This window comes from Pseudophryne corroboree, chromosome 7, assembly GCF_028390025.1.
Source record: "Pseudophryne corroboree isolate aPseCor3 chromosome 7, aPseCor3.hap2, whole genome shotgun sequence".
Taxonomy (NCBI): Eukaryota; Metazoa; Chordata; class Amphibia; order Anura; family Myobatrachidae; genus Pseudophryne; species Pseudophryne corroboree.
The window spans coordinates 240,758,519-240,781,469 of record NC_086450.1 but is presented as its reverse complement, the minus strand read 5'-3'; the positions used below and the strand labels follow the sequence as shown (position 1 = coordinate 240,781,469).

At 45.0% G+C, this 22,951-nt stretch overlaps 1 protein-coding gene across 4 annotated transcripts in view; it reads left to right on the top strand.

Moving 5' to 3' along the window:
• SEMA5B (semaphorin 5B) overlaps positions 1-22,951 on the top strand; it is a 750,739-nt gene that overhangs the window by 149,746 nt on the left and 578,042 nt on the right. For all 4 annotated transcript variants that reach the window (XM_063934055.1, XM_063934058.1, XM_063934057.1 and 1 more), the window contains one exon: positions 8,194-8,253. The gene's annotated coding sequence lies outside the window, so the exon portion shown is untranslated. The remainder of the gene's footprint in view (positions 1-8,193; positions 8,254-22,951) is intronic.

The window sequence follows — 22,951 nt, the reverse complement described above, 5'->3', positions numbered from 1 at the left end:
ACTGTATGTTCTCCCTGTGTTTGTATGAATGTAGTGCAGGGACATAACAGTTAAATTGTGTAGGGGGTGAGACAGGCTTCTGGCACTCAGAGCCTCCACAATTTGTGCCTCCCCAGCCTCTGACTTCACCGCACATCACTGTTACATACAGATGTAGTCCCTGTAGAACTCTATTTTAGACCACCTATTTTATTAAGTATTTCTCTTTTGTCCTAGAGGATGCTGGGGTCCACATTAGTACCATGGGGTATAGATGGGGCCACTAGGAGCCACTGGCACTTTAAGAGTTTAATAGTGTGGGCTGGCTCCTCCCTCTATGCCCCTCCTACCAGACTCAGTTTAGAAAATGTGCCCAGAGGAGCCGGTCACAGCTAGGGGAGCTCTTTCTAGTTTTTATTTTTCTTAGAGTTAGGCACAGGGAGGTTGCTGGCAACAGCCTCCCTGCTTTGTGGGACTTAGGGTGGGGAGTAGTGTCCAACCCTGAGAGGTTAATGGCCACTATCTCCGCTGACAGGACACTGAGCTCCTGAGGGTGATGATCGTTAGCCGCCCGAGGCGACCGCTCACTCCCACAGCATGCCGTCACTCCCTAACAGAGCCAGAAGATTCCAGTGGCGAGTGAGTCACCGGCGCCCCAACAAGCGGGAAGCCAGTGTGAATGGTGGCAATGGGGTAGGAGCGCAGTACTAACTGCGCTTCGGAGAGCTCCGTGGTGCACAGTGCGGCGCTATGAGGGGCGCCCTGGGCCAGCGCAGACACCCTACACTGGTCACTCAAGGCTGTCAGGGACCCTGGTAACGCTGTCAGCCATACATCAGACCAGTATAAATATTTGAAAGTGCGAGAAGACGCGCCATGTTCAAGGGGCGGAGCTTCTCAGCGGACCCAGCGGCTTCCAGCGCCATTTTCTCCCTGCAGATACAACTACAGAGACGGTGACTGGGAGTGCTGTGCCTCCACACGACTCCAGCTATCATGAGCGGTACCAGGGGTTTCTAGAAGGGGGGGCGAGGATGTATATTACTGTGTAGTCTATTAAAGGTACACAGTCAGCGACAGGTATTTTGTTTGCAACTGCCTAATTAAGCGCTATGTGTGTGCTGTATCCAAGCTCTGTGTTTCTCTGAAGGTACTTGGGGGGGGGGGGGGAAACTGTGTCTGACTTTCCCTGTGTGTGTGTGTGTGTGTGGGGGTGTATGTTCTCTCACATAGCCATGTCCAGGGACTCTGTGTCTTATGCTGCATAGGAAGTTTCTTCTCCAGAGGAATCCATTCCCTGTAGCCAGGAATGTAATGTCTTGTCTCAGGCTTCTATCTCTGAGCCTGAATGGCTGACTTAAATTAAGGGAATGATCTCTCAGATTGCTACTAGGGTGGCTCATACTGAGACTGAAACTCAGGTTTTAAAGAATTCTATGGCAGTTTGGTCAGGTTCTGTTCCTATTCCTTCTAAATTCCCTAGCATATACCCAAAGAAACGTGCGCTTGCCCAGATTATGCAAGTTGACACGGATACCGACTCTGACGGTGATGGGGATGTGCTGAGGGGGGCGGCATCCCTTGCAAAGGGGGTGCAGCTCATGATTGAGGCCGAGGCCATTAGAGATGTAGTAAACATTACTGACACACTACCTGAGCAGGTTGAGGAGGCTTACTTCACAGACAATAAGAAAGCCTCGCTAACCTTCCCTGCGTCTAAAGAATTAAACGCTCTTTTTGAAAAATCCTGGGAAACCCCGGAGAAAAAATTCCAGATTCCCAAGAGGGTTCTGGTTTTTTATCCCTTCCCTGAGGAGGATAGGAAAAAATGGGAAAATCCACCTATAGTTGACGCATCTGTTTCCAGGCTGTAAAAAAAAGTAGTGTTACCTGTTGCCGGATCTACCGTGTTAAAAGAACCGGCTGATCGTAAAATTGACACTGCACTCAAATCCATATACACTGCTTCAGGGGTGGCGTTAAGGCCTACTATTGCCTGTGCATAGATTTCTAAAGCTATAGTAAAGTGGTCAGGCACGTTACTAGAAGACTTAGATACAATGGATAGAAGTGACATTGAACTGTTTTTACGTAACATACAGGATTCTGCGGGTTTCATGGTGGAGTCCATGAAGGACCTGGGTACGCTGAATGCAAGAATATCTTCCATGTCGGTCTCAACTCGCAGAGGACTCTGGCTACGCCAATGGTCTGCAGACGCGGAATCCAGGAGAAGTGTGGAGAACCTACCCTTCACAGGTCAGGCTCTATTTGGGGAAGCGTTGGATGCGTGGATTTCCACCGCTACCGTGGGTAAGTCACCTTTTCTTCCCTCAGCTGCTCCTTCTACGAAGAAGCCCTTTTCTTCCTCTGCATCGCAGTCCTTTCGGACCGCTAACACAAAAAAGTTCAAGCCTCCTACCACTTTCTTCAGAGCTGGTCGTGCGAAATCAAAGAAGCCTGCTCCTGCAGGCTCCCAGGACCAGAAGCCTGCTTCTGGTTCCTCAAAATCCTCAGCATGACGGTGGACAGCACAGCCTGGAGAACGGGTTGGTAGGTGCGAGACTGAGATGTTTCAGCCACGTGTGGGTGTCGTCCATCCTGGATCCCTGGAAACAGGATATTGTGTCCCAGGTGTACAGACTGGAGTTTCAAGAACTCCCGCCTCACCGATTCTTCAAATCAGGCTTGCCAGCTTTACTGACAGACAGGGCTATCCTACAGGAAGCCATCCAAAAATTGGAAAAGTCAGAGGTCATTGTTCCAGTTCCACCTCATATGCAACACATGGGTTACTATTAAAACCTTTTCGTGGTACTGAAACCGGATGGTTCGGTCAGACCGATTTTGAACTTGAAATCGTTAAACCCTTATTTGAGGGATTTTAAGTTCAGAATGGTGTCTCTGAAAGCGGTGATCTCAGGTCTGGAGGAGGGAGGGTTTCTGGTATCCCTGGATATCAAGGATGCGTACCTCCACATCCCGATTTGGCTGCCGCATCAGGCTTATCTCAGATTTGAACTGTTAGACAGTCACTATCAGTTTCAGTCACTGCCATTCGGTCTCTCCACAGCACCGAGGGTGTTCACAAAGGTGATGGCAGAGATGATGGTTCTCCTCTGCAGACAGGGAGTGAACATAATTCCATATCTGGACGATCTGCTGATAAAGGCATCGTCCAGGAACAGGTTGTTGCAGTCCATTGCTCTCACGACTCGTATGCTCAGGGAACATGGTTGGATCCTGAACCTTCCAAACCTTCCACATTTGGAACCGACGAGGAGATTGTCTTTCCTGGGGATGATCCTCGACACAGAGGTGCAGAGGGTGTTTCTACCGGTGGAGAAAGCGTTTGTGATACAATCGATGGTGATACAATCTTGAAGCCTGCCTGGGTATCGGTTCATCAGTGCATTCGCCTTCTGGGAATGATGGTTGCCTCCTACGAGGCTCTTCAGTACGGCAGATTTCATGCTCGATCCTTCCAACTTGACCTCCCAGACAAGTTGTCAGGTACTTACCTACATATGCGCCAGATGATATGTCTGATGTCGAAAGCAAGGATTTAACTTTTCTGGTGGCTGTAGATGCCTCACCTCTTGGAGGGCCGTAGGTTCGGGATTCAAGTGCAGTCGGACAATGTAACGATGGTGGCCTACATAAACCGACAGGGCGGAACGAAGAGCAGAGCTGCAATGTCGGAGGTAACAAGAATCATCCTCTGGGCAGAAAAGCACGCGTTGGTGCTGTCAGCAATTTTTATTCTGGGAGTGGACAGCTGGGAAGCAGACTTCCTCAGCAGACACGATCTCCATCCAGGAGAGTGGGGCCTCCATCCGGAGGTGTTCACGGAGTTGACAAATCTTTGGGGTGTACCTCTAATAGACATGATGGCCCCCCGTCTCAACAAGAAGCTTCAAAGGTATTGTTCCAGTTCAAGAGACCCACAAGCAGTGGCTGTGGACGCCCTGGTGACACGGTGAGTGTTCCAGTCGGTGTATGTGTTCCCTCCATTTCCACTCATTCCAAGGATCCTTAAGCTCATAAAGAGAACAAGAGTTCAGGCAATCCTCATCGCTCCGGATTGGCCAAGAAGGGCTTGGTACGCGGACCTTCTGGGTCTACTGCTGGAAGACCCGAGGCCTCTCCCTCTTCGGGAGGACCTGCTGCAACAGGGGCCATTCGCCTATCAAGACTTACCGCGGCTACGTTTGACGGCATGGATGTTGAACGCAAGATACTAGCTCGGAAGGGCATTCCGAACAAGGTTATTCCTACCATGGTACAGGCTAGGAAAGGAGTAATGTCTAAACATTACCATCGCATATGGAAACGGTATGTATCTTGGTGTGAATCCAAGAAAGACATTTTCTCCTCTTCCTGCAAGCAGGTGTGGATATGGGCCTGAGGTTGGGATACGTAAAGGTCCAGATTTCGGCTTTATCCATTTTCTTCCAGAAACAACTGGCTTTCCTCCCTGAGGTTCAGACTTTCTTTAAAGGGGTTCTGCACATCCAACCTTCCTTTGTGCCGCCTACGGTACCCTGGGATCTTAACGTGGTGTTGCAGTTCCTCCAATCGGATTGGTTCGAGCCTCTACGGGAGGTTGAGGTCAAGATTCTCACGTGGAAGGCAGTAACTTTGTTGGCCTTGGCTTCTGCTAGACGTGTGTCGGAGTTGGGGGATTTGTCTTGTAAAAGTCCCTACTTGATCTACAATGAAGATAGAGCTGAGCTCCGTACACGTCAGTTGTTCCTTCCGAAGGTTGTGTCAGCTTTTCATATCAATCAACCTATTGTTGTGCCAGTTTCTACTGACTCCTCAATTCCATCAAAGTCCTTGGATGCTGTAAGGGCTCTGAAAATTTATGTGACGAGAACTGCTCGTCACAGAAAATCGGACTCTCTGTTTGTCCTGTATGATCCCAAAAAAATTGGGTGTCCTGCTTCTAAGCAGACGATCTCTCTCTGGATCAGGTTCACTATCCAGCATGCATGTCCAAGATCTGTTAAGGTCCACTCTACTCGTAAAGTGGGTTCTTCCTGGGCGGCTGCCCGGGGTGTTTTGGCTTTACAGCTTTGCCGAGCGGCTACTTGGTCAGGGTCGAACACGTTTGTTAAGTTCTACAAGTTCGAAACTTGGCCACTGAGGACCTAAAATATGGTCAATCAGTTCTGCAGGAGCCTCCGCGCTCTCCCTCCCGTTCTGGGATCTTTGGTACATCTCCATGGTATTAATGTGGACCCCAGCATCCTCTAGGACGTAAGAGAAAATAGGATTTTAATTTACCTACCGGTAAATCCTTTTCTCGTAGTCCGTAGAGGATGCTGAGCGCTCGCCCAGCGTTTCGTGATCCTGCAGTGGTTACTTAGTTCAGTACTGCTTTGTTCTTGGTTAAGTACTGTTTTTCTTACTTGGTTAAGTAATATTGTTCAGCCGTTGCTGAGTTTTCAAGCTGGTTAGCTTGGTTTGCCTTGTATCTGTGAGCTGGTGTGAATCTCGCCACTGTCTGTGTAAAATCCTTCTCTCAAAGTTGTCCGTCTCCTCGGGCACAGTTTCTAGACTGAGTCTGGTAGGAGGGGCATAGAGGGAGGAGCCAGCCCACACTATTAAACTCTTAAAGTGCCAGTGGCTCCTAGTGGACCCGTCTATACCCCATGGTACTAATGTGGACCCCAGCATCCTCTACGGACTACGAGAAAAGGATTTACCAGTAGGTAATTAAAATCGTATTTTTGATTTGTGGTAAATTAACGGTGTGCGTTTTGTTCTACAATGCATTTTGTTCTGATCACAAGGCATGATTTGGAGGTTGACCCTTGGGACTACTTGCACTATATGAACGGCTACTTATCCAGTATAGTGGGCTTCCAGAGTGACCTTGAGTGGCTTGTTCCTTACTTGTTGCATGTAGGCTATACATGGCGTATAGGGTAGTTATTGGTCAGTGTGCCCAGCTGTGTGCTGTCTGTTCTGTGCTGGTAATAATGTCTTCATTCCCTGAGAAAACGATCATGCACCGCAACAGCTGTTGTGAAACTACTAGTCCCGTTGTGTCCTGCCGGGTTCCACAATGGCAAGAGAATCACACATTGCATATAACTCTTCAGCTACTTGTATTCAGGTACCGGTGGGCTACGTGCAATTTTTTATGTGTTAACCCAACTTTGAATGTATCAGCTTTTTAACAGTATTTATTAGCTGAAAACAATCTTAATTCCTAATAATATACTTATTATAATAATAGTAATTATGCTGCAAGTGTGGCTAAATTGGACATTTATCCTGATATCCAGGGTTTGCTTTTTGCAGTTTAATCAACACACAGGTGTGCAACTTCGAATATACTTTATGGCTGACCTTTAGTAAATTTACTGACAGACTAATAATGAATGAAGTATAGCTAGCCTGGCCACACATGCTCATTTACCCTCAGACTGGCCCAATGAAAAGTAAAGATAACCTTGTCTGCTCTATCGCTCACCTGCCCTGGTGATATTTGGTGTATACTGTAAATCATGGCGATCTGTGATTTCTGTCTATGTCTGCAATAAGCGGTCATAGGAAATCAGCCTCATCTCACTATATTAAATAGACCCCCATGTTACACTGAGGTACTGTATCTCCACATCTATGGTTTGTGGTCTGAGTAACGGTGTAAACTCATTTTCTATAGTCCCCTTTGTCTCGGGGATGCTACAACTTTCACTTTTAGAAAGTTTAGTGTTCTCCAAAGAATATGTTTGTAAGACTGCAGAACATTAAATAATACATTTTTATGAAATTGTCAGTATATTTTCAAGAGATGACAACAAACCTGAAGAAGCCATACTGTACATTTATACATTGTATGTAGATTTCATAAGCACATAGACGTTTGTCCAACTCTTTATCTGAAATGTTACAACAATCTGTAAGAGCATTGTAAACTGTTGTAACACTTCAGGGATTTGTAAAGCAGAAACTGTGCATTTCTCAGAATATATTCTCATCCATTCAAATCCAAAGAAAACAGCCAGCGGGAGTCGTGGGAACAAATATGTGGATGTTGAAGAGAGATAAATAATACAGGTTGAGTATCCCATATCCAAATATTCCGAAATACGGAATATTCCGAAATACGGACTTTTTTGAGTGAGACTGAGATAGTGAAACCTTTGTTTTTTGATGGCTCAATGTACACAAACTTTGTTTAATACACAAAGTTATTAAAAATATTGTATTAAATGACCTTCAGGCTGTGTGTATAAGGTGTATATGAAACATAAATGAATTGTGTGAATGTAGACACACTTTGTTTAATGCACAAAGCTATAAAAAATATTGGTTAAAATTACCTTCAGGCTGTGTGTATAAGGTGTATATGTAACATAAATGCATTCTGTGCTTAGATTTAGGTCCCATCACCATGATATCTCATTATGGTATGCAATTATTCCAAAATACGGAAAAGTCCCATATCCAAAATACCTCTGGTCCCAAGCATTTTGGATAAGGGAGACTCAACCTGTACATGTTATGCTGGGAAACACGTACCAGTGTGGTGTAGCCATTAGGTTACTTGTGATCCCACTGGGTCAATATCCCCATGTATTTGTGAGCAGTGAACATAGGTGTTTCTATAATGGGTGCAGTGTGTGCAGTGCACAAGGACGCCTGGGTCCAGGGGGGCCCACGCCACACACCCAGCACCCATATATTATACTTACCTCTCCGGAGTCTTGCAGCGGCCATTTCTGAGTGATTTGTGCATGTGCAATGGAGAAGTCCATGGGAACAAGTTCCCGTAGACCTGCACATGCGTAGTAGATACTTGCTGCCGGAGATTAGTGGGCCCGCAACTGAGGCTGCACGCAAGTCACCTCCTCTCTTAAAACTCTCCTAGCTGTGAATGATCACATTTAACCAATTCTTGCCTTGTCACTGATCACTTGTAGGCACATCAAGTTTTTGAAGGAGGAAAATGGGTGATCCCCCACAATTCAAATTGATTAACCCCCACCTACTGTATTACACTGTGCGCTGTGCCCCTGTTAGTGATAGCCCTGATTGTTAGATGGCCATATTGGTATGTGTGTTAGACTAATGAGAATAAATGCCTGCTCAGTTGTCACTGGTTATATCATGTCTAATTCGGTTCCACTATTTCATTTTTATTTTAATGAAGCTCTTGTGTGTCCTACAAAAGATGTTACATTTCTTTTCTCTCCCTAGGTTACTGTGGTTTATGCACGACCTTGGCAGTGAGGATGATTGCCCAGTGATGCTTTGCTGGTAAGCGTCTAAGTTCCACTGCAAATACTGTTGTTAGTTTTTCTGTGTATCTGTGTCACACAATATGAACTTGCTCCATTTCTCTGCTAGTGCTGTATAGTCATGTCATTTTTGTAACTCCGTATTTTATCTCTTCTTCTTTATGTATCATACAACAATGACCATCTAGGGTTTATGACAACTGATATATGAGAACACTGGTTTGAAAATGTGTCCATGTATGAATTTGTAGGATAGCTTAAAATGCACGAGGTAGGGAGTGAGAATTGTTTGAGAAGATGTTGAGGAATAAGTTTGGGGTCCATTCAGTAATTATTGTGGACTTCTGGTCTTACCCAGATATTCTCTACTCCCTGGTTAGCAAACCCTTATGTAACAATCAGTTGCCTTACTTTTATCAGATAATAACGGTGGCTGGTCTTTGCTACTATTCCATTAATGCTACTTCATCACCCACAGAGTTTCTGTAACTATTGGATCTAGACTGGCTAGTTGTAGCATCAGGCATTGTAAACGTTTGTCTAGTCAAGCAAAAACGTAAAACGTAATTTTCCCTGCACAGCACCAGCTAGACTTTTCTTTCTTCTGCAAATTAAAAATAACCAAGAAAGATCCAGAACTGTGAGTTTTCTGTCTACGAAACACATTTAAAGCGCCTACAGGTTCTGTTCAGGGAGAAAACCGGTGAAGTGGAATGGGGTATGGTTAGTGGTGGGGAAGGGGCTTAAGGGACCATTAGTTAGCGTTAAAAGGTGCCATCTATTTAAATCCTTCCCTGTTCACCTTAGATACAATAATTTTTTTCATGTAACTTTTATTTGATTATTATAAGCACGTTTAAACCCTTTATTCTTTCTCTTAATCAATTCTGGGCATGTGCTACCATAAAGTAATCATTTCTACTTTTACTCCTTAGCCCCCTTTCTCCACTGCCATTAGAGTGACCCCTTGTTCAAGGGAATAACTTACTTTGGAGAATACTAGCTACCTGGACTTTATAGAAAGTTCAAGTTTACTTAAAGTATAAGCCTGAACAATATGATTATGATAATGTACAATCTGCATGTACTGTATACAGAATAAAACTTGCTTTAGGAAACTGAATTTTTCTTTACTGTCAGCACAGTTTAATGAGACTTTTCTAATGAGATTGTGACAGAACAACCATTATTCCCATACTTCCAAATGACCCGGAATTGACATGCTGTAGTATACATGTATATATTTACAAACATTAGAAAACAGTGTGGCATCAGCTTGTGAAAGGGTTAATAAAGCTATGCGCATCGGCTCCTTTCTTTATTTTCCCTGATTTTAATTTGGAATAATTAACACAGACACATTATGAAGTTTCTCTATAGGCCCTGCATGGTGCATTAAGGACCCTGTATCCTCTGCAACAACTAGACCCATTGTCCTGCAAATTGGGGCCTCCTTGGCAATTCTTTAGCATGTCAAACAGAGGGGCCTTGAAAGGACGTGGTGGGTCACCTATATCAGCAATGAATCATGGGTAGTGGAGTACAAACAATGGGGATAAAATTGCCCTTTTAATGTTATTTACCAATTGGTGCTGTTACTCTGTCAGTCGTACAATGTTCAGAATTATAGCTGTATAAATCTCAAGAATTAATATATCCAAATTGAAATCTGTGCAGGTTAAATGGAGAACAAATTTAACTTTCTGGAGATCAGTGTATCCAGTAATCCAGTTGCCCATTAATTCAGATACATTCTTCAGATTATTAGTTTATTGACTTCTAGCAATTAGCTATTTCAAATAAATTGCTCTTTCAAAGTTACCAATTAGCTATATTGATATAGTTTTCACAGTATCTCATAATTAAGACATAGGGAATAACACTCAAATGTATTTATTTTAATCCCTTATCCCTGAAGATTAGCATTTTTAAGGTTTACCAGTCATCTACACAAAGTGGAAGAAACCATTTTATAGGTTAGACCAGTATTTAAAAAGTGATGTTACTGATTCTTTGTTTATTCAGGCACTTTATAATGACTTTACTGGTAATTCATAATAAAGATTCTATTGTTCCTAACATAATAACATAGTTTCTGATGTTGAAAAAAGACAATTTGTCCATCGAGTTCAACCTATTTGAGGTCTCCTACGCTGTATTATTTTTATGACTAATTTTGTCGGTTGTTAATGTCGGCCGTTGTGTTTATTCCTCCTTTTTTTTTAAATAATAACTATAGTGCGTGACTACGCACCATAACTCTGTATAGCCTTATCCATTAGGTACTTATCTAGCCCAATCTTAAAAGTGTTGACCGAGCCGCCATTACTACTCTCTCAGGCTGGGAATTCTAAACATGTATTGTCCTTACTGTGAAGAAACCTTTACATCTCTGTGTGTGAAATCTCCTCTCTGCTAACCTAAGCGGGTTTCCACGTGTCCTCTATGTTGATCTTACCAAAAACAGATCCCCCGGCAAGCTCTGTGTATTGTCCCCTTATATATTTGTAAATGTTGATCATGTCCCCTCTTAGTCTCCTCTTTTCCAGTGTAAAATTGGCTAGCCTTGCAAGCCTTTCTTCTTAATCCAGCGTCTCCAGCCCCTTAATTAGCTTGGTCGCCCGCCTCTGTACCTTTTCTAGTTCCTGGATATCCTTTTTGTAGTATGGTGTCCAAAATTTTTGTAGTATGATGTCCAAAATTGTGCACAGTATTCAAGATGTGGCCTCACTAGGGATTTATATAATGGGAGTATAACACTCTCATCCCTTGCATCAATTCCCCGCTTTATACATGCCTTGTTAGCCTTCTTCCAATACAGATAACCCTAACATTACCCCATTTAGTATGTAGGTGTTATTTTTGCTCATGCTACCAAAGTGCAGTACCTTATACTTGTCTGTATTGATTTCATTCTCCATTTTGCTGTCCATGCTTCCAGTTTAACTAAGTCGTTCCGAAGAGACTCGGCATTTCCCTCCGTATTTATAACCTTACACAAGTGGTATCGTCTGCAAAAATTTACACTATGCTCTCTAGATCTACTGCTAGATCATTAATGAAAATGTTGAACAATAGTGGTCCAAGTACAGATCCTTGTGGCATACCACTTAGTACTTCAGTCCAATTTGCTAAAGTTTCATTTACCACAACGCGCTGCTCTCTATTATCTAACCAATTTCTGACCCAAGTGCATATTGTGCAAAGTCTAAAAAGATTACATCCACATCCTTACCCTGATCAAGGTTCGCACTAACCGTTTCATAAAAGCCTGTTTAGTTTGACATGATCTATCCTCCCCAAAACATGTTGGTTCCTATTAATATCCTTATTGGCATCAATGAACTTCTGTATACTATCCCTTAGAATACCTTCTAGTACTTTCCCCACTATAGATGTAAGACTAGCTGGTCTATAATTACCCGGTTCAGCTTTACTTCCCTTTTTGAATATCGGCAGTACTTCCGCTATACGCCGGTTTTTGGGAACAATGCCTGATGTAAGTGAGTCAGTGAAGAGCAAAAATAGCGGTCTTGCTAGTTCAGAGTGAAGCTCTATAAAAACCTTTGGGTGAACTCCGTTGGGACCTGGTGACTTATTAATCTTAATTTTTTTTAATCGGTCACAGACTACCTCCTCCCTTAAATAAGCACTTAGCAGTGAGACATTATCTTTGTTGAGATTGTGTTTTAATCCCTGCATCTGGTCCTCTCTTGTGAATACCGATGAGAAAGACTAATTTAATTTGTCTGTAATGTCATTATCGTTTTTGATTAAGACTCCCAGCTTGTCATTTAAATGGCCTATACTCTCCTTTTCTAATCTTTTGATGTTGATATATTTAAAAAAGATTTTGGGGTTTTATTTGCTTTCTTTTGCTGCTAGTTTTTCAGTTTCAACTTTAGCCGCTCTTATTTCTTTTTTGCATATTTTGTTATAATCCTTATAGTGTTGAAATGACTCTGCGTTCCCGTCTGATTTGTATTTTTTGAATGCTCGTCTTTTTTTGCCCATTAGTTCCTTAATCTTTTTGTTAAGCCACATTGGTTTGGAATTTTTAGTCCTTTGTTTGCTGCCCATAGGAATAAATTTGTGAGTATTACGAACGAGCAGTGATTTTAATACATTCCATTTCTCTGTAGTTTTTTTCCTTGAAACAAAATTTCCCATTCAATGTCCCTTAAAGCTTCCCTCATCATGTCAAAGTTGGCTTTGTTAAAGTTAAGAGTCCTAGTTGAGCCAATATAGGACTGCTTATGAAAATTGATATTGAATGTGATCATATTGTGGTCGCTGTTTCCCATGGACTCTCCTACTATAATATTTGATATGGTCTAAGATTGCATTGTACCTAGTTGATTCCTTAGTTGTAGTAAGTGATTAGTGATTAGTTGTAGTAAGTAGTTATCATTTAGTGTGTTTAAAAACATATTACCCCTAGCAGTATCGCATGAATCATTTGTCCAATTTATCTCCGGATAGTTAAAATCTCCCATCACTATTAAACTCTTTCTCCTGCTGCTTTTTCAATTTACTTCAGTAACATTTCCTCATCAGACACATTAATACCAGGTGGCTTGTAGCATAACCCCAATACTATCTTTTTTGTTACCTTTCCCCCGCATGCAATTTCTACCCATAACGTCTCAACAGTATTTACAATCCCCTCGTGAATATCTTCCCATATGTCAGGTTTTTAAAATGGCTTTACGTAAAGACATACCCCTCCACCCCGTTTATTTAATCTGTCTCTCCTGAACAGCGTATAACCCTCTAGATTGATTGTCCAATCATGAGATTCGTCCCACCAAGTTTCAGTAATGCCTATAATATCATACTGTTTGTTTGCTGCAAGGACTTCTAGTTCCCCCTTTTTACCTGTAAAGGCCTGTACACACTGGCCGATATATCGGCCGTTCTCTTGAACGGCCGATATATCGCGGGTCCGTATGCCAGTGTGTACGGCCAATACGCCTGTGAACTCCGTCGTTCAGACGTATTGCATCGGCCCCGCAGCACAGCCGATGGCCAATATATCTACACATGCTGCGGCGGCCGGCGGTGATTGACACCTGAACTGGGTGGGCGTGTGTACACGCCCGCCCAGTTCATGACGTCAGTCCCCGACGGATCGGGCAGTGTGTATGCTCAACACACTGCCCCCGTCCATAGATATATCTGCCAATGAATTGATCGGCAGATATATCTTGCAGTGTGTACCCACCTTAAGGCTTCTAGCGTTTACATACGTACATTTAAGATAAGTATTTTCCCTTGTGCTATGGACATAATTTTCTATATGCAGTAATGATGATGCATAATGGTCGTTAGTTATTGTTTTGGCAATACCTTTGGTAATACCCTTGTTAGTACCCATGTTAATCCCCGTGCCGCCTGCTCTTTCCCTCCCCCTTCTCCGCCCCCAATTCTTTCACTACCTCCATCCTCACTATTTTCACTGCATGACCCGTAGTTTCTAGCTAAACCCTCACCCCCAGGCACCTAGTTTAAACACTCCTCCAACCCTCTAACCATCCTTCCCCCCCCCCCCCCCCAGCACTGCCCCACCTCCCCTCCCCCTATTCCTATAAATATCTCTAATAATAGTTTGCATTGTTTACTGGTAGATCATAACGATATCACTGCTATTTCCTAGCAACAATTCTACTAGTAGTTAATAGTTATAACTCTAATGGTAGTTTTTAGTGATGTCACTACTGCTAGATTTTAGTGAAGACTTTACTGGTAGTTCCTAGTGATGTCACTGCTGGTCGTTCCTAGTGATGTCACTACTTCTAGTTCCTAGTAACATTTCTACTGGTAGTTAATAGTGTTGACTATAATGGTAGTTAAGAGTGGTAACTCTAATGGTAGTTCTTAGTGATACCAGTACTGGTGGTACCTAGTGAAGACTTTACTGGTAGTCCCTAGTGATGTCACTGCTGGTAGTCCCTAATGATGCCACTATTTCTATGTTCTAGAAAAACTCTACTGGTAGTTCCTAGTGAAGTTGTTGCTGGTATTTCTTAGTAATGTCACCATTGTTAGTTCCTAGTGGTGACACTATAGGTAGTTCCTAGCAGTGTCAATTCTGGTAGTTCCTGTGGGTGATTCTACTTACAGTTCTTAGCAATAACACTACTGGTAGTTCCTAGAGATGTCAGTACTGTTAATTCCTAGTAATGATTTTTCTGGTAATTCATAGTAGTGTAACTACTGGTAGTTCCTAGCGATGTCACTGCTGGTTGTTCATATGCATTACTTTTATTGAGCGTTCCTAGTGATGTCATTACTGGTAATTGGTAGTGATGACTCTACCAGTAGGTCCTATTGAGGATAGCTATAGGTAGTTTCTGTGGAGAGGTGTGTCTAGCATCACCCACTGGGCGTGACTAACACCACCCATTAGGCGTGTCTAGCACTGTATCTTGGCACTCATTACAAACAATATAGGGAATTTGATTTAAGAATCTCTGCACATGAAAAAAAAGAATAGAATGGTTTTATATATATATATATATGTATATATATATATATATATATTAGCTGAGCCAAGCATTCAGTAGTAAATTCCTGAGTGCAACTATAGACTATAGGTACTGGAAACTACTGAATGCTTGGCATAGCAAGTACAGTATATATATGTAAAAAAAAGAAAAAGAAAAAAGAAAAAAATGGTAACATAATGTAACCCTTCTTTTCTTATTTTTTCATGAGTGCACCCACAGATCTCATTTTTTTGTAGATCTCATTATTTTTTCTCTGACGTCCTAGTGGATGCTGGGAACTCCGTAAGGACCATGGGGATTAGCGGGCTCCGAAGGAGGCTGGGCACTCTAGAAAGATTTATGACTACCTGGTGTGCACTGGCTCCTCCCACTATGACCCTCCTCCAAGCCTCAGTTAGATTTTGTGCCCGGCCGAGGTTGGATGCACACTAGGGGCTCTCCTGAGCCTTTAGAAAGAAAGTATAGAAATTAGGTTTTTTATTTTCAGTGAGACCTGCTGGCAACAGGCTCACTGCAGCGAGGGACTAAGGGGAGATGAAGCGAACCTGCCTGCTTGCAGCCAGCTTGGGCTTCTTAGGCTACTGGACACCATTAGCTCCAGAGGGATCGACCGCAGGCCCAGCCTTGGTGTTCGGTCCCGGAGCCGCGCCGCCGTCCCCCTTACAGAGCCAGAAGCAAGAAGAGGTCCGGAAAATCGGCGGCAGAAGACATCAGTCTTCACCAAGGTAGCGCACAGCACTGCAGCTGTGCGCCATTGCTCCTCACACACACTTCACACTCCGGTCACTGAGGGTGCAGGGCGCTGGGGGGGGGGCGCCCTGAGAAGCAATAATAACACCTTGGCTGGCAAAAATACCACAATATATAGCCCCAGAGGCTATATATGTGGAAAATACCCCTACCAGAATATAGGAAAAAGCGGGAGAATAGTCAGCGGAAAAGGGGCGGAGCTATCTCCTTCAGCACACTGGCGCCATTTTTCCCTCACAGCTCCGCTGGAGGGAAGCTCCCTGGCTCTCCCCTGCAGTCTACACTACAGAAAAGGGTAAAAAAGAGAGGGGGGGGGGGGCACTAAATTTAGGCGCAGTATACATTTATATAGAAAAAGCAGCTATAGGGGACATAACTCAGTTAGTCCCTGCATTATATAGCGCTCTGGTGTGTGCTGGCATACTCTCACTCTGTCCCCCCAAAGGGCTTTTGTGGGTCCTGTCCTCTGTTGGAGCATTCCCTGTGTGTGTGCGGTGTGTCGGTACGGCTGTGTCGACATGTTTGATGAGGATAATGATGTGGAGACGGAGCAGATGCCTTTAGAAGGGATGTCACCCCCTGCGGGGCAGACACCTGAGTGGATGAGCTTATGGAAAGAAATGAGTGCACGTATAGACTCCTTACATAAGAAATTTGACGACATGCCAAATGTGGGACAGCCGACTTCTCAGCTCGTGCCTGTCCAGGCGTCTCACAGGTCATTAGGGGCTCTAAAACGCCCGCTACCTCAGACCGCAGACCCAGATGTCGACACTGATACTGACACCAGTGTCGACGACGATGAGTCTAACCTGATGCCCACTAAGGCCATTCACTGCATGATTGAGGCAATGAAAGAGGTGTTACACATTTCTGATATAAATACAGGTATCACTAAAAAGGGTATTATGTTTGGGGAGAAAAAACTACCCGTAGTTTTTCCCCCATCAGATGAATTAAATGAAGTGTGTGAAGAAGCGTGGGCTTTCCCTGATAAAAAATTGGTAATTCCTAAGAAGGTACTAATGGCGTTCCCTTTCCCGCCAGAGGATAGGTCACGTTGGGAAACACCTCCTAGGGTGGATAAAGCGCTCACACGTTTGTCTAAAAAGGTGGCACTACCGTCTCCGGATACGGCCGCCCTCAAGGAACCTGCTGATAGAAAGCAGGAGGCGATCCTGAAGTCTGTATACACACACTCAGGCATTATACTTAGGCCAGCTATTGCGTCAGCATGGATGTGCAGTGCTGCCGCTGCGTGGTCAGATAAACTGTCAGAAAATATTGACACACTAGACAGAGACACGATCCTGCTAACCATAGACCATATCAAAGACTCAGTCTTATATATGAGAGATGCACAGAGGGAAATCCGCCGGCTGGCATCTAAAGTAAGTGCATTGTCCATTTCTGCTAGGAGAGGCTTATGGACTCGCCAGTGGACAGGAGATGCAGATTCTAAAAGGCACATGGAAGTTTTGCCTTATAAGGGTGAGGAATTATTTGGAGATGGTCTCTCGGACCTAGTTTCCACAGCAACGTCTGGGAAGTCAGCATTTTTACCCCATGTCCCCTCACAGCCTAAGAAGGCGCCGTTTTATCAGGTTCAGTCCTTTCGGACCCAGAAAAACAAGCGTGGAAAAGGCGGGTCTTTTCTGTCCAGAGGCAGAGGTAGGGGAAAAAGGCTGCAACAAACAGCAGGTACCCAGGAGCAAAAGTCCTCCCCCGCTTCTTCTTCTAAGTCCGCCGCATGACGGTGGGGCTCCACAGGCGGAGCCAGGTACGATGGGGGGCCGCCTCAAGAATTTCAGCGATCAGTGGGCTCGCTCACAGGTGGATCCCTGGATCCTTCAAATAGTATCTCAGGGGTACAAACTGGAATTCGAGGCGTCTCCACCCCACCGGTTCCTAAAATCTGCCTTGCCGATTGCTCCCTCAGACAGGGAGGCGGTGCTAGCGGCAATTCACAAGCTGTATTCCCAGCAGGTGATAATCAAGGTACCCCTACTTCAACAAGGCCGGGGTTACTATTCCACACTAGTTGTGGTGCCGAAACCGGACGGTTCGGTGAGACCCATTTTAAATTTGAAATCCTTGAACACATACATAAAAAAATTCAAGTTCAAGATGGAATCGCTCAGGGCGGTTATTGCAAGCCTGGACGAGGGGGATTACATGGTATCCCTGGACATCAAGGATGCTTACTTGCATGTCCCCATTTACCATCCTCACCAGGAGTACCTCAGATTTGTGGTACAGGATTGCCATTACCAATTCCAGACGCTGCCGTTTGGACTGTCCACGGCACCGAGGGTATTTACCAAGGTTATGGCGGAAATTATGATACTCCTTCGAAAAAAGGGAGTTTTAATTATCCCGTACTTGGACGATCTCCTAATAAAGGCGTGGTCCAAGGAACAGTTGTTGGTGGGAGTAGCACTATCTCAGGAAGTGCTGCACCAGCACGGCTGGATTCTGAATATCCCAAAGTCACAGCTGGTTCCGACGACACGGCTACTGTTCCTGGGTATGATTCTGGATACAGTCCAGAAAAAAGTGTTTCTCCCGGAGGAGAAAGCCAGGGAGTTGTCATCTCTAGTCAGAGACCTCCTGAAACCAAAACAGGTATCGTTGCATCACTGCACGCGGGTCCTGGGAAAGATGATAGCTTCTTACGAAGCAATTCCCTTCGGCAGGTTCCATGCCAGAATCTTTCAGTGGGACCTATTGGACAAATGGTCCGGATCGCATCTTCAGATGCATCGCTTAATAACCCTGTCTCCAAGAACCAGGGTGTCTCTACTGTGGTGGCTGCAGAGTGCCCATCTTCTAGAGGGCCGCAGGTTCGGCATACAGGACTTGGTCCTGGTGACCATGGATGCCAGCCTTCGAGGCTGGGGGGCAGTCACACGGGGAAGAAACTTCCAAGGACTATGGTCGAGTCAGGAGACTTCCCTTCACATAAATATTCTGGAACTAAGGGCCATTTACAATACCCTAAGTCAAGCAAAATCCCTGCTCCTACACCAGCCGGTGCTGATCCAGTCAGACAACATCACGGCAGTCGCCCATGTAAATCGACAGGGAGGCACAAGAAGCAGGATGGCGATGGCAGAAGCCACAAGAATTCTCCGATGGGCGGAGAATCATGTACTAGCACTGTCAGCAGTGTTCATTCCGGGAGTGGACAACTGGGAAGCAGACTTCCTCAGCAGACACGACCTCCATCCGGGAGAGTGGGGACTTCATCCAGAAGTTTTCCAGATGCTGGTAAACCGTTGGGAAAAACCACAGGTGGACATGATGGCGTCCCGCCTCAACAAAAAGTTAAAAAGATATTGCGCCAGGTCAAGGGACCCTCAGGCGATAGCTGTGGACGCTCTAGTGACACTGTGGGTGTACCAGTCGGTTTATGTGTTCCCTCCTCTGCCTCTCATACCAAAGGTATTGAGAATAATAAGAAAGCGAGGAGTAAACACAATTCTCGTGGTTCCGGATTGGCCAAGACGAGCGTGGTACCCGGAACTTCAAGAGATGATCTCAGAGGACCCGTGGCCTCTGCCGCTCAGACAGGACCTGCTACAGCAGGGGCCCTGTCTATTCCAAGACTTACCGCGGCTGCGTTTGACGGCATGGCGGTTGAACGCCGGATCCTGAAGGAAAAGGGTATTCCGGAAGAAGTCATTCCTACGCTTATTAAAGCCAGGAAAGATGTTACGGCAAATCATTATCACCGCATATGGCGGAAATATGTTGCATGGTGCGAGGCCAAAAAGGCCCCAACAGAGGAATTTCAACTAGGTCGGTTTCTGCATTTCCTGCAAGCAGGAGTGAATATGGGCCTAAAACTAGGCTCCATTAAAGTACAGATCTCTGCTCGGTCGATTTTCTTTCAAAAAGAACTAGCTTCAGTACCTGAAGTTCAGACATTTGTGAAAGGAGTGCTGTATATTCAGCCCCCGTTCGTGCCTCCTGTGGCACCTTGGGATCTCAACGTGGTGTTGAGTTTCTTAAAATCACATTGGTTTGAGCCACTAAAAACCGTGGATCTAAAATATCTCACGTGGAAAGTGGTCATGTTATTGGCCTTGGCTTCAGCCAGGCGAGTGTCAGAATTGGCGGCTTTATCATGTAAAAGCCCTTATCTGATTTTCCATATGGATAGGGCAGAATTGAGGACTCGTCCCCAGTTTCTCCCTAAGGTGGTGTCAGCGTTTCACCTGAACCAGCCTATGGTGGTACCTGCGGCTACTAGGGATTTGGAGGACTCCAAGTTGCTAGACGTTGTCAGGGCCCTGAAAATATATGTTTCCAGGACGGCTGGAGTCAGAAAATCTGACTCGCTGTTTATCCTGTATGCACCCAACAAGCTGGGTGCTCCTGCTTCTAAGCAGACTATTGCTCGCTGGATTTGTAGTACAATTCAGCTTGCACATTCTGTGGCAGGCCTGCCACAGCCAAAATCTGTAAATGCCCACTCCACAAGGAAGGTGGGCTCATCTTGGGCGGCTGCCCGAGGGGTCTCGGCTTTACAACTTTGCTGAGCAGCTACTTGGTCAGGGGCAAACACGTTTGCAAAATTCTACAAATTTGATACCCTGGCTGAGGAGGACCTGGAGTTCTCTCATTCGGTGCTGCAGAGTCATCCGCACTCTCCCGCCCGTTTGGGAGCTTTGGTATAATCCCCATGGTCCTTACGGAGTTCCCAGCATCCACTAGGACGTCAGAGAAAATAAGAATTTACTCATTGGTAATTCTATTTCTCGTAGTCCGTAGTGGATGCTGGGCGCCCATCCCAAGTGCGGATTGTCTGCAATACTTGTAAATAGTTATTGCTAACTAAAGGGTTATTGTTGAGCCATCTGTTGAGAGGCTCAGTTGTTTTCATACTGTCAAACTGGATATAGTATCACGAGTTGTACGGTGTGATTGGTGTGGCTGGTATGAGTCTTACCCGGGATTCAAAATCCTTCCTTATTATGTCAGCTCGTCCGGGCACAGTGTCCTAACTGAGGCTTGGAGGAGGGTCATAGTGGGAGGAGCCAGTGCACACCAGGTAGTCATAAATCTTTCTAGAGTGCCCAGCCTCCTTCGGAGCCCGCTAATCCCCATGGTCCTTACGGAGTTCCCAGCATCCACTACGGACTACGAGAAATAGAATTACCGGTGAGTAAATTCTTATTATTTTTTGTAACTTGTATTGTATTTGGCCAGGCCAGCCAGGCGGGAAAACATGATGTTCCCCCCTCCCCCCCACCCCCCAAAAAAAATAAAAATAAAGAGATCTGAGGATGAACTCGGGAAAAAAACAAATAGAAAAAAAGAAAAGAAGTATAACATAAATATATTCCCCAAGAGTGCAATGTGTATAACTATCATGTATGTACTGTAATTACTGTATATACTACATAATTGTATTCCCCATGGCTGGCCTGGCACCCTCTATTTCCCCTGCAGCAGGAGCAGCTGCAGGCCAGGCTGCAGCACACAGTGAGCTGTCTCAGTGGCATAGACAGAGAAAGTCTCACCCTCAGCTGATCTGTCTCAGGCTGACTCCAGCAGTGGCTCCGAGTCCTCCTGAGAAGAAATGCTGCCTGGGCTGGGCCTGTGGCGGCAGTGGCAGGGCACTCGTGGACTGAGAGCGCAGGCGGGCTGGAGGGAGGGCGCGCAATGTGACAACACGTCACATCGTGAGGTAGAGCCTGATGTCATTCTTCCCTGTGCAGCTGCTGGGCGTCATTACAGTATACAGTACTCAGCAAGCATACTGATATATTGTATATCGCCGCCGGCTGGCGGGGTAATGAAGGCACAGTGACAGACAGCAATGAGCAGCTTTGCCACAGGCTTGTCTCAGCTGCGTTTTGCGGGCAGCGGCGATCATCTCTGCCTCTCTGTGCTGCTTTATCAGGCTTGTCGTGTGGGGGGTGCCGGACATTAGGGGGTGCCTGTGCGCACCAGACACACCCCGTGCGCACGCCTATGCCTATGGATTACTTTAGTGAGTAGTGATGTCACCACTGGTGGTTCCTAGGAATGTTACTACTGGTAGTTTTTCATGTAGATTCTACTGGTCATGCCAAGTGATGTCACTACTGGTAGTTCATAGTAATGACTCTACTGGTAGTTCCTAGTAATGTCACTACTGTTAGTTTGTACTACTACCTGTGCTGATTATCAGACACACTCTGAACAACGTAATACACTCTAAACAGGTTCACATGCACATTATTACCACATATAGGTGGTCATTCCGAGTTGATCGCTCGCTGCCGATTTTCGCAGCACAGCGATCAGGTAAAAAAACTGCAAAAATGCGCATGGTAGTCAGCGCGCACGTGCTAAGTACTTTCACACACAACTTTGTACTTTTACACAAGCTCGAGCGACATTTTTCCATCGCTCGAGTGATCGTAGTGTGATTGACAGGAAGTGGATGTTTCTGGGCGGAAACTGGCCGTTTTCAGGGAGTGTGCTAAAAAACGCAGGCGTGCCAGGTAAAAACGTAGGAGTGGCTGGAGAAACGGGGGAGTGGCTGGCCGAACGCAGGGCGTGTTTGTGACGTCAAACCAGGAACAAAACGGACTGAGGTGATCGCAGTCTAGGAGTAGGTCTGGAGCTACTCAGAAACTGCAGCAAATTATTTAGTAGCAGTTCTGCTAATCTTTCGTTCTCTATTCTGCTAAACTAAGATACACTCCCAGAGGGCGGAGGCCTAGCGTTTGCAATGCTGCTAAAAGCAGCTAGCAACCGAACAACTCGGCATTACCCCCATAGTAAATAAATCCCCAATGTCTTCTTATTCTTTTGGTAAATAAAATACTACAAATGGCGCAATAATACTGAGCAGTATTTAAGGGGGAAAAAATAAAAAATTATATAAAAGTAGTGACTATATACTCCAGAATGGACAATATTTGGAGTTCCTCCTCAGGATCAGTGTGTTACTAAGGATGTTAAAAAGATCCTCTTGGCAATTAACTCTGCAGTTAGAAAATTCTATTGGACAAGGGTGTAGCTACTGTAGTTGCAGCTATGGGGCCCAGAGCTGAGAGGAGCCCACCTCCCTCTCAAAGTTACATGTGTTATATACATTTTTCACCATTAAGTGGTACACAGAGGCCCTTAGAAACTTTTGCCTTGGGGTCTGCAATATATCTAGGTATGACTTGCCCATTGTAATGTGGTATAAAATAAACTGTATGGCATTATAATGTTCCATAATGTGAAGTTGGGGGCATTGTAATGTGATATATGAACTGGGAAAATTGTCATAATGTCAAATTTGGTTACTGTGTTGCATAAAGTATAGTAGCAGCATAAAGTTTAGTGGCAGCCCTATAATGTGACATGGGGGGTCATTCCGACCTGATCGTAGCAGCACAGCTATGATCACTTACACTGACATGCGGGGGGGCGCCCAGCACAGGGCTAGTCCGCCCCGCATGTCAGGCCATA